This window comes from Excalfactoria chinensis, chromosome 11 (assembly GCF_039878825.1).
Source record: "Excalfactoria chinensis isolate bCotChi1 chromosome 11, bCotChi1.hap2, whole genome shotgun sequence".
NCBI lineage: Eukaryota > Metazoa > Chordata > Aves > Galliformes > Phasianidae > Excalfactoria > Excalfactoria chinensis.
The window spans coordinates 15890378-15911831 of record NC_092835.1 but is presented as its reverse complement, the minus strand read 5'-3'; the positions used below and the strand labels follow the sequence as shown (position 1 = coordinate 15911831).

The 21454-nt window shown below is 37.4% G+C and overlaps 1 long non-coding RNA gene across 1 annotated transcript in view; it reads left to right on the top strand.

Annotated features, from left to right (window-relative positions):
* The first annotated feature begins 7175 nt into the window (after nt 1–7175).
* Nucleotides 7176–21454, top strand: part of LOC140257410 (uncharacterized) — a 74288-nt gene continuing 60009 nt past the window's right edge. Inside the window, exons 1-2 of the long non-coding RNA XR_011905009.1 lie at nt 7176–7255; nt 7838–7926. This is a non-coding gene — a long non-coding RNA (uncharacterized lncRNA). The remainder of the gene's footprint in view (nt 7256–7837; nt 7927–21454) is intronic.

Sequence of the window (21454 nt, the reverse complement as noted above, 5' to 3'; positions counted from 1 at the left end):
ACTCCCTTGTATTTATCATTTGTATTTTAATTCTTACAATCTTACGGCATAAAGATACAAATGAAAAATAATTTCTATATAAAATATGGGAAAAGCACCATAATACTGTGGCAGTGTTGCCTTTTCATTACTAACCTTCCAAACATCAGATACTCATGAAGAAAATGACCAGTCTTCAAAATTCCATTTTGGCTTTCATGTTACAGGAAAAATGTAGCATATTCTGGTCTGTCTGAACAAGGGCATAATTGTGTTGGATACTGAATCCCATTGATGGGCAATAGACTGCAGCATCTTTCTCTAAAAATATCAGAACTCAAGCAATCTACACTGGTTATAGCCACAGAATTATGACAGGAGTAAGGTTATCTTTAGATGATGTTATCCAGATTCTACTTTGTAATTTCAGAGTCCCAATACATTTTAATAAGGGTTGTTTTGTTTTAAATACATAGGAAACTTCCTTCTACCAAAATGACAACATAAATCAGCATGTGTGTATTGAGGGTAAAAAAAGCCTGTATTTTCAGACTGCCGCAGAGTTGTTTGCAGTGCAAAACCACCTGTAATTTCAACATGAAATACAAGCCTGATTATTGTGTTTGAGGGAAAGTTATTTTTGACTGTTTGAGCGATACAGTAAGATGCGATACTGAAATAGCCGTGGTTTGTGTGTTAGTTGCCTAACTGTACTTTGAACACCATGGGCCTTTTTGCCTATGTTAGTGGATAAAAATATGATGTACTGCTAGAGACTTATTCTAGACTGAGTATCTACCCAGAAAGAAGAAAATGAAGAAGTTAAGAAAATGAATACGGTTTTAACTGTTTAACCACAGTTATTTTTGCATCACATATGGAGCTGGGTGTTAAGGTACATGTCAAAAACAAAGATAGTAAAATGTTGAATTGATATATTGAACAGTGAGCTTTATTATGCCAAGACTATCTAGCCTTACCCATGTAGAAGATTAAGCAATCTAAACTAAAAATGGCCAATATGGCAGTAACAGATAAATTCAGAGTTAGCTCAGAGGTGAGATTGGATATGAAGAAGTGAAAGCATATAAAGGCATTTGAAGGCAGCCATGGCAACAGTATAACTTGTCTGTCTTGCAATTACAGCGTTATTTAACATTGTAGGTTTTGGTCCCAGTATAGATGAAATTGAGTTCTAGACATTTATTTCTCTTCTACTGAAAAAAAAATAACATTTTGGCATATGTCCTAACACTTGTTTTCTCACTTCTATATAAAGTATCTGTAAGGATTATTTTCCACTGACTGACCAAATTGTTTCCCTACAAGATCTTCCACTTGGAAAGGAGGGGCTCTCTTTTATTCTTGAGGGTAGATGTTAAAAGAAGTGTTTAGTTCTTACTCATGGAGCGTCCTGCATAGGCTTTGCGCATAGGACATAAGGATAGCTTAAAAATAGTCTACCTGCCAGATTCCTGCTTTAATGATTCCAATGTGAAATACAGATCTAATTAATTTTTTTTAATTATTTTTTATTTTTTTTGCAAGCTTGCATCATAAATACAGTACATTGGTGAATCAGAGGTATTTATTTGCAGGTCTAAAAATACACTTACTGGGGGCCTATACTGGTGGCATAGAAAGCTCCAAACCTTGAGCAGTAAAGCATTCACCATAAGAATCACTGTGATTTGAAAGTGTTACAATTAAAAACTGTGCTTGCAGTGCACAACCACAGCATCTGGAATACAATTGCACAAATAAATCTGCATTTTGGGGGCTGAAATCTCAGCTGCTTCATGAAGAAAGGAAGAAAAATAAGTAAAGACCAGTAAGTTAAGGAGGTGGAGGTACCAACACTTGATTACTGGGTAGGAGGAATCACTGTGTGTCTATTACGATATAGTGAATTTAATTGATGTACAAATAATTTCTGGTGTGCTTTCTAAAGTGAAAAACTTACTTAGAGTGCCAAAATATGTGTTTACAATGTATATGATTTTATACTTGACTTGCAGGCCTTTACCTATAGTGAGTTTGAGTATTTGTATTATAGGAATTAATTGAAGCATCACTTGAAAATGATGCATGCTTAGCTTTTGAGCTTTTCTGATTTATTTTTTTTCTATAAGTAATCTTTCAGTACTTATGGAAAAAAAAACCTTCAAGATTGCAGCTCAAGTTTATAGCCTTAATAATTTTTAGTATGAAAAAATCACAGTGTTGCGATCAATTTTGAGTTCTAAATTTGGTAGTTCTGTTCAGTGCTATAAATTGTGAGTTATAATAATGTTTTGTATAGCTTTTCATCAGCTAATGTAATAGACGTTTAATATACCTTAGAATCTTAGAACCATTTGAGCTGAAGGCACCCCTAAACATCATCTAGTCCAGCTCCCCTGCACTGAGCAGGGACACCCACAGCTCCATCAGTGCTAAGTGCCCCATCCCCTGACTTTGGGTGTCTGTAGGGATGGGGCACCCCCACCTCTCTGGGCAATGTGTTCTAGTGCCTCACCACACTTATTATAAAAAAAACCCTTCCTCTCTATATCCAGCAGCATTCTCCGCTCCCTTAGTTTGAAACCATTTACCATTGTATCACAGCAGACCCTGTTGAGGAATCTGTCCCCTTCTTTCTTACGTTCCCTTTAGATACTGACAGGCTGCTCCCAGATCTCCCAGAGCCTTCTCTTCTCCAGGCTGAACAGCCCCAGCTCTCTCAGCCTGTCCTCGTAGGGGAGGTGTTCCAAACCAGATTGAATTCATTTAGTGGTAAGCCAAAGAGAAATGTCTACCTATGAATATTTTATGACATTCCTTCTCCAAGGCTGTTTTTCAGAGATTGGCCTATTGGATTTTCTACTATTATATTTCCTCTGTACCATTCAGCCAGACATGAAAAACAGAAGTATCTTTTAAAAAGAAGGGAAGGAACAGGTACAGAAGTGTAGCTCTGTTGATTTAAGCTTTTTAAATGACTGCTCTGATGTAGTTTGCTTACACTTTATTACACATTCTGTGGTGTGGTCTGCCATCTAGTGTTCAATCTCCCAAAGGCAGCAAAGCACAGCAAAATGATGAAACCAGCTTTATCAACACGACACTTGGATAATCAGTGGATTTTCTCATATGTTCAGTGTTCGGGAATACTGTGTGAATTTACACTGCAGTGAAGAGATGGTATTTATTTCTATTTCTGAGTTTGATGAGCACAGCATGCAGGGTATAGTTCATTGCTGCAAAAAGGCAGAGCTAACAGTGTTCAGTGTTTTGAGAAATAGTGTTTTGTAGCTGAGAATTTCTCTATCAAATAGTGCTGAATTCCACTCTTGCTCAAAGTGGAAGACTGTGCTTTGCTTGTAAAGCCCAGGTAGGGGCTGAGAACTGAGTGTCTGTAAGTCATAGAAAAGTGATTTTTTCTGGGGCAGTTTTCCAGCAGTTATTATTTGCTGCATAATGCAAAGCCAAAAAGAGAAACATGGCAGCTGTTGCTCTGCCAAACTGGTGCTATTCACCTGTTCAGTGGATAATCCTATGGACGTGCCATTACACTCACAGTTCTTAAACATTTATTATGCGAATGTATTAATTTAGTTCTCTCATTTAGTCTCTCTGGGATTTCAAACTGTTACCTTACCAGAATTAGTTTTTATGAAAGTTATAATTGGAGCAATAGTGAAAGTGTGAAAGAGCAAATTGTTCTGTTCTGCCTGCAGAACGTTAGAAAATGCCTGTTAGAAAATGTCTGCAGAACTCTGATTTCACAATATTTATTAGTAATGGTGCTGAAAGTATTGTGTGTAGCAGAAGGAGCTCAGCTTGACTGTTCAGATTGCAGATGGAAGTTTAGCTATTGGCAGTGTAAAAATTCTATATTTGACTTAAATTCCAGGGAGTGCTGATGCAGAGAAATAATCACGGAACAAGAAGAAATTAGAATACTGGAAATGCTACTTTCCACTTTAAATGAAGTTTTCTTGACACTGCCAATGTCTGACTAATGGTTAGAAATGTCAGATAGACTGCAATATGGCTTCCAGGCCTAAGGACAGGATCCTGTTTGTGTGAGTGTATAGGCTTCAATGCATATTAAGTTTTCAAAACAAAAAGCAGACATGAAATATCTACAAAAATCTAGAATACAATTTTAATGGACAGAGGAAGGAATTAAGGAAAGAAACGTCTGGAATACTGCTAATCTAGCACTGTCCTCTGGCTATCCTGTACCTCCTGGCTGTCTGTGCACCTTAGAGTTTCAGAGCTCTTGAAATGCTGTACTAGGATGTGAGGGTCATATTGTATCAGTTTATATACAGCAATGAACATTGGAAAGAGTAAGTATTTTAAAATATTTTAAGTATTTTTGAAAGAGCAAATGAGAATGTACTTCATTTTGCTAAAGTTCACTTACTGCATGGGACAAAAAGCAGTGACAGTACAGCATCCATTCAGAAAAAATGGCAGTTTTGGAGATAGATAGATTTTGTAACTTGCAGCTAAGAATGCTGAAGCCATGTCTACTGTCAGTGCTTGTTATAAGGGTGTGGGACAATACCCAGGGCACATCTTGATGTTCATTTTTAGCTGACAGACCGGTTAAGCTAAGAGAACTATCTTACAAGTGACATAAACCTGTCCCAAACCAACCTTGCATAATATTATCATCTTAGTGCCTACTTTCCCTTTCTCTGTAGATCTCATCTAAAGATGAATGATGATCTCATCATCATTAAATTTCCATACAACACTACACGGTATCTGCTGTTAATGATGAATTGCTGATTCAAGTGATTTGGTTTCTTGTACAGTGGCCTCCCTTCTGCCAGGCATGTTGTACTAAGGATCTGAAAATAAAGCAGAGAGAGCAGAACTGACTTTGAGGGCAGACAGAGATTCCTTTTCACGAGGGAAGAGACTTGTTGGCTTTTGAGGAGATGGGAAGAAGAAATTTTTGTTGAATGAGAATGGCAATCTTACTGTGGTTCTGCACACGTGGGGGCCTCCCTGTTGGAGGAGTTGTGTGTAGGCACTGTGTGTTTTGTCGGGGGATAGCTTTGAGGAAAGGTAGGCAGCATAATGTGCAAAAGGGGACTGAAAGGTCATGGAAGGAATTTACACAAAGAGAAAGAGGAGAGATATTCAATGGAAAGAAGTATTAGAATTTAAAATGCATTTATGTGGAAACAAAGCAAAAAGGGAAGGACTTATCAAGACAGGAAATTATAAATGAAAAGTAAATAGTATTCAGATGAGGGGGGGGAAGTTCTTATGCCCTTGGAAGGCCGTAGCCATAAGCAGGTAGTGCTTTGTAGAGTCCCTTCTGTAAGTGTAATGCAGAGTGATCACTGCAAGTATCTTCTTCTATGTCAGTTAGCCTTAAGCTTTGGCATGTTTGCTCTCCACCTTAACGTGTGCAGAAAGGATCAAAATCTGTGCTTCTTGTCATGTGTCATTGCTTAGTGATCTACTTCTGTTGAGAACCTGTTCCCATAGCAACATTGCTGTCGTATTATGGGGTTGGTATGTAAGAATAGCAACTTGAATTACATTTGCATGTACATACTTGGTGTGATTAAACATACAAATACATTATGCTGGTATTTAGATGGTGTCCTGTATGTGCATTTATGGGCCCAGGATATGAGGTTGGTATCCTTTCTTTCTGAATTAAATATGTGCCTGTTCCAAAAGTAATGCCTTCGATTTTGTTATGTTGGCCCACAGTGTCAGAGACAAATGGTGGCAGCACAGCAGGAAAGGATGGATGTCCCCACCATTATTTCATTACATTTTGTTGCTGTGTGACAGATGACAGCAGAGGGGCAGTCATAGAATGGCAACTGACATGGAAGCCTATAGGAAACAAAGGTGTGGGAATGAATTCCTCCATGCAGGACAAAAAATGCACACATTGACATTCATTGACACTTGCTGTATGTTTATGGAGACTCAACAGTGGGTGGGTTGGTGTGTTGCAGCAGTGGGTCACCTCCACTGGAGCAGATTTTAATGAGAGCAGCATGCAGGCCCTTGTTCATCACTGACAGAAATGCAGAGCTAGTGGTGGTGACTGTTAAGAAATAGAGTTTTACAGCTGAGAATCTGGTCTATCAGGTAATGTTATTGTGCTCTCTGTATCCACTGTAGTTTCTATGGAAATAAATAGAAAGTATTGCTTTGGAAGCAACCTACATAACTTTAATTTCAGGAAGAAATACATTGATTTAATACCACCAACCCTAAAGATGGAAGATTTACAAGTATAGATCAGTTTCATAATCAGCTATATATTTTAAGAGGTTTCAAAACATTTTTTGAAAAGAAGAAATATTCTGTTTTACTTCTGAAGTAAAAGTTCTCTCCATGGTCAGCGTAGAGGCCGTTGTCATTTTACCTACTTGAAAAGGTTCTATTGGGTATTTCAAAAGGTGAGTATAGTTACTGGGTTTTGAAACTAGAATTCTAATGAGAGGTTCTGGTGGAAATGCAGAATGTGTTTAACAATTTCTGGTCTAAATTCTAGGACAAAAAAAAAAAAAAAATCCCAGCAAAAAAGAAATTAACGTAGTAAAACACAGTGTGCTTAGAGGGCAAAAACTGCATTTTATACCAACTCGCTTCCTTCCTGTATTGGTGGGAAATGTGGTGTGCTACAGCTATCTCATGCTTGAATTACTTGAATACAGCGCAGCTGTAGCTCCATGTCTTTTCCAGCTCTTTGAAAAAGCTGAGTGTTTTCATGCAAGTGTAACAGCTGCCAAGAAACCATTAATTCTCAATTTTGCCGTGCAAAACAGGCAGTTGTTTTTCAGTAGTTGCAGAGGAGGGGAAAAAAAAATAAAACAACAACCCAATAACAAAAAAAACCCATTGTTTTCTCCCAGGTGAGTATAGTGAAGTAATTAACTAATCTTTAATGGGGCTTTGCAATTTCCTGCCTTTTAGTTGATGTTACGTAACAGTTTTGGATGCTTTCAGTGTTCTGTACAGTACTTTGAAATACACTCTGTATTGCCTTTTTAGAAGGATAAAGTAAAATTGTAAAATCACAGTATATGTGAGTTTATTAGGGCTTAAAGCTTTCTGCACCTCCCCAGTGCAGAGTCTTACGATTGATAGCAGTCATGCTAATACATATTTAACAGGTTAAGTGGCTTTCTGACTAGTGCTGCTGTACTCATTTCCCCCTCATCAGTATCAATTAAGGAACCACATTTGTCACAGGGAAAACTACAAGAATAAGAGACTCGTTCTTTGCTTCAAGCTTCAGATGGTATGATAATATTCTTTCAGTATGTAGAAGGCGATAGTGATAAATTGGTTTTTGTAATACCTACTGAAGAGAGTTTGGGACTTGTGTGTACCTTTGTAACAGTTAGGAATTAGTTTTGGTATAAAGCTTTTTATTTGCAGTTAAATGTGAGACTCTTAGAACAACTGGAATCTATTGAGATATAACCCTTTATAAACCAAATAACTTTAGTAGCTGCCATGGATAGTTTAGATATATGTGATCTATGCTCATTACCAGGGGAGTCCAGGAGATGTGTTTCCTGTCACTTCCTTGCCGGGCTTTTTACTGTTCTGAATTACAGTTTTAGACTGTATCCCACCACCACATCTCAGTGCCAGGCACAGTAGCTTCGGTGCTTGATAGTGCTGATGCAGTGTTTCTCTATAACTAAGTACTTTTCTTTGAAGTAGAGAGATTAATTAACTTTTTCCTGAATTTCTTTTTTCTGTAAAGGATTTTTATTTGACTAAAGAGCACGATGTATTGATGTTTTATCGCTGTTGGCTTTTTCTATTTTTTTCCCTAAACTGTGTATATACGTTCTTTTTTTTTTTTTTTTAGCCACTGACCAAGAAGGAGCCTGAGATGGAGCGTCCCAGAAACAAGGAGTGAAGGAAGAACTGCTTGGAGTGCTGCAAAATGTTTTCAAGGTAACTTAATCACGTTAAAAGAAGTGTCAGGTATACTGTGAGACTCGTACAAATACTGAGTTCCAAGCTGAAGGATTACTGTGAATTCACTTTTAGATTGATAAATCCAACAGATTTTCACTTATGATTACAGCTCTTATTGTAGTTGGGCTGCAAATTGAAACATTTGAAGAACGAGTATTGTAAATAGTAGCTTAGATTTAAAGAAATATTTACTGTACTCCTGTCAAATTCCTTGTTTAAAAGAAAAGAGGATGGCTGGTAGGCTTTATTAAAAGGGATCCAGAAAACAGCAGCTGTGAGAAACTACTCTCATCTTGAATCTTTTTGGCTTCATATTGCCCTGAGCAGCCAATGCTCAGATGACTGCAAACCAACTGATAGGAATAAACATTGTGAAATATTTTAAGTCATTGTAAGTCCAAGTTCATCATAAGCCTTATAATAATGATTAAAACACATAATGAGTGAGTAGCGCTACCTAATATGACGTGAAATGAACCTGCTGTGACTCGTTGGGTTACCTGTTGTTTGCCATTTCTCTGTGGGACATCTCAGTGTCGCAGATATGTCCTACTAATGGCTTAACCAACCATAGGAGAATCAGATTCATAGAAAAAAATCTTTCAGCAAGTGCTGTAAGAATTTAAACCTACAAATGAAGTTTAAACAGGAAAGTATTTAACTATATTTGAAGGAAGGATCTTTGTTTCAGAACAGTTTAGTTCAAAGCAAACCACGCTGACTGCTAGTGTTTGAAAAAGGATCACAAAGCTGCATAATTTTTTTTGGATCTTAGTACTGTGGAAAACTAGATAAATTATGGGATCAATGTAAAGAAATCTCTAACTGTGGGAAGCAAAACCATCTCTTATTGCAGAAATTATTAGAAATGACTTGGGCTTTTGAATAATTTGTTCTACAAACAGATTATGCTACAGGATGAGCATGTATATGCAAGTGGATTCTAGCAATTTATAATGTAATTATGTGTCTGAGGTAGTAATTCCATAGAAATCTCTGTATTTGTCCTCCAGTAAAGGAATGAGCCAACTTTAGAAGGAAAAGTACAATCAAAAAGCATGAATAACACAGTATTGAGTATACTTTATGCTTACACTTAAGCGTGTCTCAGTCCTCAGTTTCCAAAACATTAACATTTCAATCTGCATACACTTTTGAATGTAGCAACGCTTGATTTATTAGAAATATGCAAAGGTTCAAAACCACAGCATCCTGCAGGGGAAAGCAAGCTTAGTGATGTGTGATGAATTCCTCAAAAGTGTGCCATGTTAGCTGAGAGCTTCTTGCATTGCAATTTTTTATTGTAATCAAAGAAAGAAAAGAAACTATTGTGTATGTAATAATTGTACTTTAGTAATAACAGACTCAAAGCTGCATAATAGTACTTCGCTTGCCAGCTTTCTATGTAAAATTGCATAAAACAGAACTCTGCAAATCTCTCCTTGTCAATCTGTGTATGCCATGCTACCTTATGGTTTATCTTATGGCTGACTTGACCATAGGTCAAAATTGAACAAAGCTTTGCTTTTCCTGAAATAAAGGGGGTAGGTTCTCTTTTGACCCCAAAGGGAACAGTATGGTATACAGAGTTTATGTGCAATTGCATAAATGCTAATTAAGTGCCCAGATCAGATTGTTTTCATCTACAATTTCCCATATGAAAAACTTGGAGCCAGGGTTGTCCTCTCAATGTACGCATCACATACCTGGGAACGTTGCTTTAGTAAAGAGCAGGTTGCACAGATGCAGATCAGATATCATACCTTGAGATGTAGACCTTGCACTGTGTAACAATATTACCTTTCTAAAAGAAATTAGATGAAAATCCTATTGAATTCTGGAGATTGGTAATAAAAGAGTTAGCAGATTATTTCTGCCTAGAAGGTACCTGCATCAAATCAGCTCTGATCTGACAAGCACATGTTGCTATGGCAATGGAGCCCATTAGATGTTAATACCCTGCTTCAGCTTTCTGACAAATATGAGCTCTAAGAACTGCGATATGCATTTTTTTAAAGCACGTGTCTGCTATACTTCCCCTTAAACAGTTGATGGCAAAGAACCCTTTTTTTTCTTACAAAACATTTGTGGGTTGCAGATTAACTTTAGCCTGGCTTCAAACTACCACACAGTGTGCTTATGGATAGAATTACTGAACAAAAAGAAGGGAAAAGCACTGTAGTTTGCAGGATGTTGGTGTATTGATGTTCCTGTTAAACAGGGGAAGTACTCTTGTGATCAGAATCCTTTGTATAAGCAGTGTTAAAAGGAAGCAGAGTTGGCTTTATGCTAATATTTTTTAAGGTGTTTTTTGTTTGTTTTCTAAAAACCCACATTTGTAACATTTTTAACCATCTGTGTGCATTGTCTAAACCTGCAGCAAGATGAACGCTAGTTAAAGTCAGTCTTTTAGCTTTTGCATTTCATGATAGGAAATTCTCTGCTAAATCAGGAAATGAATATTCATTGCAACAAAAACAGAAAAGAAGTTACCTTCATGTCATTAAACACATTTGAGAGTTTTTTTCTCCTTGCCAATCTTGCAGGACGTACCTACAAAAGGCAGGAAATTTTGGACACTAGTTCTCAAGAGTATAATTCCTCTCAAATATCATATAGGAAATGCTCACAGATAAAACATCTGCTTGTACAACTGCTCTGCATCCCCCAGTGAGAGGATGCACCTCTAAAGGTCTAAGAGCATATAGGCAGATTTTCAGTTCTCAGAGATACATTTGTACATCATTATTTAACTTTGACCTCACTGCATGTCATAAATCTTTGACAGGTGGGTTACAGATGAGTTTTCCACATGTTTTCTCAGGAATTGCTTTGTAAAGTGCAAAGGTCACAGTGATGTTAGTTACCATGAGCTTGCTGACAGACCTAATCTAGGACAGCTAAAGCTGCAAACAGGAGGGCACCTTGGTTCAAAGATATATATTTATATATATTAATAAATAACAATATGTGTGTGTGTGTGTGTACACACCAAACAACAAGTCTGAGCTTAAATATGGCCATTTCTACAGGTTTTACACTGGTATAGCGCAAAACGTGGTATAGTGTAATTCCATTCTCTAGGAAAAAAAGGGTTTTAGATCTGGATTCACACCTAGTATATACACTGATTTCGGACAAGATTCCTTCTGCCTCCTGCTCCCCCAATTAACTGTACTGCACAGTTACTCTACAAACTAATCACTTCCTAGATTTCATTCAGTCTTTGTTAACATTTTGTACTGCAAAAATAATGGATCCTCAAACCTCAAAGGGCATTACAACAGTACACCAAAAGGATTAATACTGTTCTAATGTCTCTCAGTAACTGCTAGAGGTTTACCTTCATAGCAAAGAAAAAAAAGAAAGAATTATATGAAATGTATATGAAAGAGTTGCATTTTCTGCTCTCAGTGTTTAGACCGCTGCTGAAGTGGAAGTGGCTTTGTAAATGAAAGGAAATTTCCCTCCTTAGTATTTCAAGCTGTTGTAAATACTTTGTCTTGGAAGCTTACAGTGTTTTTTAACAAGCATTTAAAAAAAATATTTACATAATAGGTAACCAACTGCATGGGACCCACTTTAAATGACTATTTAGTTATTGACTTTCCTAGTGTTTGTAATGTTATTTCTTAAGAATACAAGCCTTCTGAAGACAAGCCTAGCCTGTATCTGATTGAAGGCTGTTTCATGTGATGTTTTGAACTTGGATGTGAATTCAGAGAGAGATCCAAGTGATTTTACGTAAGTCAATCTCAAATACTTTATTAGTCTTTTTTAATCTGGGAGTTTTGTGGAGCTGGGGCAAAACAGTTGCTGATTTTTCCCAGGATGTGATTTACTTTTATCTAAAAATGAAGAACCCAATCATTAGTCAGCCTTAGGAGTCCTAGGGTAACTTGTAATTAAGAATTTCACAACTCTGCATTCAGTTCTGCAGCAAAATCAGTGAACTTGCTCATTTCTTGAGCACATTTACTGTAATAGAAATAAAACATGGAATTGGTAGCTTTCTTATTTCATCTTACAAGTGCAGAAGATGTTAGTACCACTTAAATATGGAAACAAAATTGTAAAGCAAACTTGGAACATACATTATTGTCTGCATACTCAGCATGTCTCAATCAAATGCATTGGTTACGCCACATCATTTGCTAACTGATTAAAGGAAAAAAAAAATCAGTCCCAAAAGGAATCTTAGTTTCCATGGCGCTACTCTGCTCTTCATGGATGTGCTGTAGGTTAGAATTGTACTGTAGACTGTAAAAGCAGCACTGAAATAAATGGAGGCAGGCTATGTGCAAAGATTTTAGGGAATAAAACAAACAATGAAGAATACTTAACATCTAGCACAAGCAAATGCTTCTACAATATTCAAGTTATTCTCCCATAAGGTTTGTCTTGTTGATAAGCCAGCATCCATGCACCCTAATGTATTTGGAATAATAGGGTATCCCTTGTTAATCCAATTATAAAGGATATTATCAGGGGCTTATTAAGAGTGTAATTACTGGTTTTGGAAACATCTGTGCCCAAACAATGCCATTCTGGAACTGGCATTTAAAGCCACAAGCTAATTTTCAAGCATCATCTAATAAATCTCTGAAGTAATTATTTAAGGCAGAAATTTTATCAGTTTCTAGAAATAGACAATTCAGTGTCCCATTGTAAGTTATGCTTTCTTTTATATATAGCTTATTAAGTGCAAATCTTACTCAGTGAACAGAATTCTATAGCAGAGCTAATGGGAAGACTTAAGCGTAGTAAGCCGAGGTTTCAGTTTTGTATAAAAATAAATACTCAGATATGCAGTCAACTGTGACTGCCTCAAGTTGCAGTGATCAGTCAGGATATGAATACAGTCAGTGCAAAGGGCTAGCCCTGATACTTTGTTTCTCTAGAATCGCACACACCACTGTCTTCCTCTTCTATGGCTGCCCAGCAGTAGAATTCATATCCTGTTTTTCCAGATCTCAGGTACTTCTATCACACCTTTATATTCTTGGAAGAAAAGTTGTGCCTCATAGGATAAATTCTGTTAAAATTTTAGTCATTGTGACCACCTCAAGGCCTACTTGCTATAGTACTCATTTCTACTTTCTTCCAGAGAACTACAGCTTTTCCCATTAGAGTTATTGCAGCCTGTATAAAACACAAAAGCCCTACCCTTTTCTGTCCACCTGCAATTACTTTTTTTTCTATTAACCCCTACCTTTTTTTTTTATTTTTTTTGTCATGTTTCAAATACATGAACTCCTCTTCTGCTCTTTATTCTTTCTCCTGTTCCGTGTGATTTGTAGTGAATCAGGATGTGCTGGTCTACCGTAAAACGCAGATATTTTTCAGTTAAGCTGTAGTGGGATTGGACGTCTTAATGAATTCTGGATAGCAACTGCCAACTGCGAGCTTTGAGTTGTTTTGGGAGCTGGTTCATCATCTTTCAGCACAATTTTGTTTCTTAAATTTAAAGAGGAAGTGGGAGTAAAGACAGGTTTGCATCAAGAATGTAGCGCTTCTACTCAGCCTTGAAATAACTCTGTAAAGAAAGAACGCTTAGGAGGTAATAATTGGAACAAGTAATTGAATACATAAATAAAGAGCAAGAGAATTTTCAAGTGATTCATTACCTTTCTCTATTCTGAAGTTTGCCCACCCACTCCTACATACCACCTCCTGTGGTCCAGGACATTTTAATGCAGTGTGGGAGGTTAGCGTACAAATTCCTACTGACTACATTTGTGCATTGCTTCCTACGTGCCTTTTGAAATAGGGTCCCTTATTTAGAAATGTTAATAAGTATTACAGATATGTCCCAAACTGCAAATGCAGTCGGTTGACAATAACGTGTTACTGAGACATGTTGGTGCACCAATTACAAGCAGTGTGTGGAAAGGTGATGTTGTGCTCAGGACTGCAAAGTTGCTGTGTTTTGAAACAAGTAACTTGCAAAGGAGCCTGTCCAGTAAAGTTAAACATGTTTGGATGTTGAGCCACTGCCTGGATGGATCATAGATGGAGCTTAGCAGAAAACAGATTTATCTGCAACAACTTCATGACAGTAGTAACGATGACATAAGTCAACCCTGAAGAAATAATTAACAGTATCTCAGTACAATTTAGTGATGAGTCTTAAGAGCATATGTATTTTGGGCTGATTCATTTTTCTGTCATACGAGATGCTAACCCCTGTTTCCCGAAAGCACCCAGAGGTTCTGATCTGTTCTAGCAGAATGTATTCCTGACACCCAGTCAGAGCTCAAGGCAGCTATAGTTTTCAGGGCTATTTGTGTACCAGGTTCCTGGTTCACAACTGGGGCTCAGTGCTGTTAAACAGGTAGAATGTAAGGACAGGTTTAAAGCTACAGGCTCTTATAACTTGTCTAATTCCAACAGTAGAAATACAACCCTTCCTGTTTTCACCCTGCCACTTTTCTGCAAAAAAGTAGTTTTTTATGTGTCACATTAATGCATTACTAAGAAGTCAACCTGAGCCAGGGCCTGCCTTCTACTGATTAGTGAAACTAGATGAGTCAGTTTAATTCCTTAATTTACTGGAGTACAGGAAATAGAAACAAAGAACAAATGATAACAAATTAAATTGTTTTCTTCTCTACTGATCTGAAACATTTGAAAAAAAAAAAAAATTAACACATTTAGCATTTACAAAAATCTTCCCAAAGGGAATATGCTTATGCTGTCTTTCTTTAATCCATTAATGTATCCTGCTTCTTAAGCCTGATGCCAAGTATTTATCTCAAAGAGTACCCCTACAGAAATCTGTCTGTTTCATTGTAAATACGTTACGTTAAACCTTAAGAAGCATTACAAAAGCTATGTAGACGAAAAACTAAATACCTCTGTAGTCTGCATACTGGTGGGGAGGGATACAAGTAAGGAATCATAACAGCGGTTTTTCTTGTGCTCCTCGTTGCATGATGCTACTGCTTTGTCATAGCTGGCCTGCAAGTGACAGACATTGTTATTTCCTTGACAAGTCTGAGTTATTTCATGAACTAACAAAAATTGGGGGCTTTCTTCAGTTTTACCTCATTTCTTCCTTAAAACAAAATAAAAAAACCCCAAACAACCACAAAACCACAATGATTTCTAACTTTTACCTTGGATCCAAGTGATTCATCACTTAATCTGTATAGAATATAATCCCAAAAGATGAATTTACCTCCTCAGGCAAGTAACACTTTAAGAAATATGTATCATAGGGATAATTATACGTATATAAACTGCAAGATCTGAAGATAACTGAAGTTCTGAACTAAGCTTTAGATTCATTTTGATTTATGTTGAAGTATTTGATAACACAAATATTCTCAGACAGCTGCAGTCTTTATGTTAGTCAGTCCAACATCAGTCTTTGTTGGCCAGGACTTTTTAGTTGAGAGTTCAGAGAGCTTTAAATTAGCACTTGAAAAGTAGATTTTTATGTAGTCCAGTCAAGTTACAGTAACTCCATTCCAGCTAGCTTCTAGCTTTTTCCTCATCTCTGGGAGAGTTTTCTTTCTATTTCGATGATGTATATTTTAAATGCACTGTTCTACAGCCCAGCCTCCCATCTCCTGCTCCTACTTCACTTTTCTGACATGAAAATAACATATCTTTCTCTTCTGATTTCATAGCACCCTTGAGCTCTGAGCTGAATTCTATCTTTGCATATGTTCTGCTTTTGCAACTCTATCTGTCCCTGCTTGTATGTGAAATTGGTAATCACAGCCTGAATTTCTGATTAATCAGCTGAGGCAAGTGTCTGGTCAGCTGTGTGAGCACAGGTGAGAGTAATTTAGCTGTGCTCCTGGAAGGGGTGGAGCTTGACTCCACCTCCTCTAGACCTCATTTAAGGGCTGACCACCACTAAGGCAGCATCTTTTGGAGATTGCTCCTCGGTGGAGATTGCCTCAGCGATTCCCAGCAGACCGAAGGCTTCCATACGGGTGAGTTTTTCCTGTAAATAACCTTTTGGATATTTACTACCATCTTTTCATTATTGTCACTGTACGCTGATAAAAAAGTACAGGTTTTCTGATCCTCGTTTGTTTTTAGTGAAGCATTTCATCTCTGTCCAAAATGAAACTTTGCATAATCTTTGTTATCTATTTGCTTCTGTCTGTGTGGAGGATTTACAGGTAGAGTTTGTCTTTGGAAGGTTTATTTGAGCTTAAGATGTTGAAATTTTGCTAACCATTTAAGTAGTGGAAAGGGGGATAAAAAGCCAGGGCTCATTAACAAGAACCAAGTCAGAAAGGCTAGAATCAAAGCCAGGGAAGAGGGTTCTTGGATGACAGGATTAGGAGCCAAAACTCAACTGAGGTTTGATCACCATTGTGTTACTTTGTGTGGGATTAGTTACTTTAGCAAAACAAAATTTCTAACAAGGAATATTATACAGAAAATACATTCATTCGCACATCTTCTCAAATATTCTTTTCTTGGTTAAAGTAGAGTATACCACTTTTGTCCTTACTCTCTAGCAGGTGATTTGTTCTGTAGGCCTGTCGTGGGTTTATGAGTTTTGGTTACTGGTATTCCACATCATAACAAACCAAAGATGGTTCAGTAAGAAGACACTAACTTAAAAAAAACGTACACAATTAGATTCTGGCTAGAGGAATTCAAACAAGTTATCTGTGTCTTTGTGTCAGATAGGGACAGCATCACTTCCCTGCACAGCTAGAGATGTTGCAAGACCTAAGTAGGTACAACTGAAGCGAGGATCTCACCTAGAGTGATTGACATTATTTGCTTCGTTATTTTGCCCTCACCCAAAACTCCCGAACACTTCACATATACAGTTTCTCCATCCAGTAGTACTTAAAAACACCTAAATTTTGTAAAACGGGTAACCAGACCAGATGTCTAAAAAAGATATCTACTAATCTCTATTTGCATTGGAACAAAGGAAATACTAACAACAGTAAACAGTCTCCAAATAATGGCACCCACTCAGCTTGGCAAGAATCACATTTCAGCTATGAAGCGCCTACTTAGAGTTCATTGGCATTCTGTTGGACTGTCACTGATTTTATTTGCACGCTTGAGTTACCTCCCACTATTTCTTCAAGTGTGGCATTAGGAAATGTATCGAATACCTTATACCTCTTCCAAGCATGGCAGCCAGTATTGCTGGCTCTGCAACAACTGAACAGCCTTCCTTCCTCTTCTATTACTCTTCTTACTTCCTCTTCCATTACTATCCACACACATCCATACATCTATCACTTCAAGGCAAACTCCAGGTAGCAGCTAAAAAAAATAAATCACTTGAACTACAGCAGCATTATTTTTTTTTGGAGGGGAGTGTTTAAGTGACTTAAACTGTAGGCAGAATATAAATCAAGGAAACAGCAAGTAAAAATAGCACCAAAATGCCAGAGAGTCAAAACAGTTTGTCACTGGATTTTTAAAATCACCAAAACTGAAGGACATGAGAATTCATTCAGTCTCTGACATTAACATACGTAGAAGATAGTAAGTACTAGCAGATATGCCAGCAGCATGGTTGTAACACAAAACAGTCCTGGAAAAGTGTCCATTGAGTTGGGACAAGCACTTTTATTCTTGTCCAGCTGGACAGGACAGAACCATCAAAGCCTAAGAATGGCACCTACCAAAGACAAGATCTTTTACCACTGAATTACAAAATTTGCACTCAAAGGCTGGAGAACCAGGGATTCAAAAAGCCCTACCATTCCAAAGCCAAGAAAGAGGGGGAAAAAACAAAACCAAAAACACTTCTAGTCTAGTTTTCTGTGGAAAGAAGCCTTGGCAAGGTATAGAAAATGCTGTCACCTCAACAAATTAATACCCTTTCCAAAATATCATGTTGTAACACTGTAATGTAATGGTAAGTACAGCAGTAAGAGCAGTGTGGCAAAGTGTTTGGCTGTAGCAAACAAGGACAAGCCCAAATGCAGCAGCTGTGGTCACAAAAACAAAGGAGAAAAAAAAAAAGCTGCTTACCTTAAAAAGGCCTGAGGTATGCAGGGAGCTCCAACAAGATACTCTCACTTCCACTGCCAACACTTAAATGAGGTCTGGGAAGCAGTGGATCCTGGCTTCACCCCTTCTGCTCACTCAGGTACATTACTTGCACCTGAGCTCCCCCAGGTTGGCCCTGCCTTCCACCAGGTGCTCCATCGCTGCTTCAGGCCATGATGTAACATTTCCATTACACTACACAGATTTGGACACACATTTACACAGAGATAGCATAAAAAAAAAATAAAACAACAACCCAACAAAACCTCAGTTTAATTGTATCTTGCACTTTAAAACAAGAACTGTTGTTACTTATCTAGGATGACAGCGTGATGAAACATGTTCATAATAATAGCATTGGCTCTCCTGCCATATCTTGACACTGTTCGTGTAAAGAAAACACTATCAAGTCACTTGAGGAAAAACTGTCTTCTCATTTGGGCTAAGTTTAAGTATTTCAAGAGTTTTCTTACATCCTGTGCTTTCTATATAGGTACAAAGACCGCTATCACAGCTAAGATAAAATAACAGTCTTCTTGACTCAGCTTGTTTAGACTGCTAAAACCTATACTACAATCATTGTTTGACCACCTCAGATGCAGCAGTTTTAAAAATAACAATCATGATGACAATACCCAGCCTGTAGGCCTCCCATGCAACTGAATTTGACTTCTGGCTTGATGATTACGGATACTTCACTCACATAAAGTGACATTTTTAGTTATATGTGCAATTACAGTTTGGTCAATAATTCTGCCTTCCCAGAAACACTGTTAGGTATGAGTCAGTGGTTACAAATTAAGTGAAAAATTTAAGGTACTCAGGTCTGTCTGTTTTGCAGCAGCAGGGTAATAAAACAGATCCAGCAGATAATCTACAGATTATTATTATTATTATTATTTTAATTATCTGCTCTGTTTTTCTACTTCGCAGTACTGCATACTGAGAATATATACAACTCCCTCTAGTTGTTTAAAAGGAATGTATGTTAGGGAAATAGGTGCCCAAATGACAAGATCTTAAAAATTCAATACTGTAGATGTATGCTCTGTTGTTGGTGAATCACATGTTAAATCACACACTTGTTATTTAATCTGAGAGTGGACAAAATTCATTCCTCACATTCTTTTATTCATTTTGAATCGACCTGAAGTGTCCTGCCTTTTCCATCTGAGTAGAACAATGCCAGCCTAACTACTTAAAGTTCCTCTAAAAGCAAGATCTATGTATGGGCAAGTATTCAAGGACAGGAAACGTTTTGTGGATCTTAAATCTTATTTTCATTGCAACCCTGAACTTCTCAGGTGAAATTAACATGTAAGCCCTTCAACATTACCAAACTTAGGTATGACTGCCCCCTACTGTGCTTTTAATATTAATCATAAATTTGTGCACTATATCAACTAAATCTACATTTCCTGACATTATTCCCCAGGCTGATTTCATTTCAAAGTAATTCACACACAGATCTACCAGAAAGCTGCCCCAAAGTATAGTAAACTATAGTAAAGTATTATAATAAATCATAGTATAGTAAATACTGTAAAGTCCGAACTCTTCTAAGGTTGTTTAAACCAGCCCAGCTGTACAGCAAAGCTGTAAACCAAGATGCATTAGAAGATCTGCAAGGAAAATCACAGTGTATCTGAACCAAGTTCATCATAAACAGATTTATATTCATGAATTCTCCCATCTGCCAACTCCCAGATATGTTTAGAAAAATACATCACATTCATTATAGGAGTAATAGTACATTCCTCAGCTGTAGGTGCTCAAGCACGAGTATTTTAAATAAGTAAAAAACACAACAGATTTGAAATATATGCCACTATAACTAGTATTAATGCATTGTTATTATCAGTGAGGATCACAAATCTCAAATGCTACTGACTGCTAAGTAGCAAGAAATGTAAGGCTGTACACAATTCTTTTCCTTCAGCGTGTCTTATTAGTAAAACTGACTTACTTATATCCAGGGCAAAAGTCAGAAGAAACTAAGCTCTTAGTTCAGGTCCACGGGAACTGAAGTTTGTTTCAGTGCAGGAAAGATTTCTGGAGGACAGGAGGCATGTTTCAGACCTGCTTGCACCTTCCAATACTTGGAAAGTTTCCTGCATACTCCCATATCATCTTTTTCTAATGGAATAGAAAGATGGAAGCTGAGATATGAAGCAATATATATTTCTCAGTAAAATACATTAGGTTAAGATCAGATGGGAACTTCCCTTGGCTCTGTCATGCAAGGGAAGGGATCATTTTCACCTTCGCTTTCCTTAGCTCAACAAAGCTTTGCCACTGATTTCCGGGATACTCTGCTAAACATTTGTGGAGATACTACTCCCTCTAGAGGCTATATTTATACCACAAAACCAGAGCATAAGTTTACTAAAAACAGCATTCTGTTCATCTTGAACAAAAAGATTCTTGAAGTCTTGCTATTCATTCCCAGAAGAAAAATGATTTTCATGGCATAAGAGTCCTTGGCATTCAATTTTAAATACAAGCATCAGCATATCCCAGGAGGGAGGCTGCAATTCTAGATTCCATTGCTGATGTCTGAATTCTAATCCCAGGTACTTCCATGCAGAGTAGAAGTGTTTTACTAAAAACATCCATGAGAACTTGTTGAAGCAGTTACAGCCACACAATATGCCATTTTCTTTTGTTACAAATGCAGTCTTTGCTTCATAACTACATACAGCTGGAAGAGTTGAGGAATTTGTGATTTTTGAGTGTTTGAGTATAATAGTGTGTTCTGAAGAAAAGCACAAACACTGAGTTAGCATAGCCTTGATGAACAGGTGGCAGGAGAAAAGTGAAACTGATGGTTACGATCTGCTCAAAGCATAACAGAAATACCTGTAATATATCATGGACTCCTGGGTTAAAACCTAAATTTAAGGATTTACTCCAGTACTCAGATTGCTCTAAAAATAACAAAGATTACATTCTGAGCACATAGCTGAGAGCAACACTCATCTTCATCAAGCACCTCTAAGTGCTCACAAAGTGCAAACAGCACTTCAAGTGGTAAGATGGGGTTGAGCTGGTAACACTAACTACAACTGGCAAAAGTTCTACAAGTGCTGATGTGATAGCTCGGTTTGTTTCTTGCTTCCAAGTCTGCTGGCTCTGAGGGAATTCAATTAGTCAAGAATTAACCCTTAAATGAATGGGCCTTGTCAGATTATTTCACACAGAACTAGTGGTCACCAGTTCCATGAACAGGAAGGGATGGTAGTATTGGGAGATCCTGTTTAGTTGCAAAAGCAAAGCAGCCTGAACATTGGCAAACAATTAATGCCATCTGAACACCAATATTTTGAGTAAAATATTGTATATCAATCTTGCGTTTCCTCAGCTCATATTGCATTTTACTTTTGCCTGAAGAATGTTGTATCAAGAATTAAATATCCAAGCTTTAAAATGATTACCTGTACATGAGCATGGAGCACTCTGAGAACCCTTTCTGCATACAAAACAAGCAGCAAAGAAAGCAAAAAATGAATTGAGT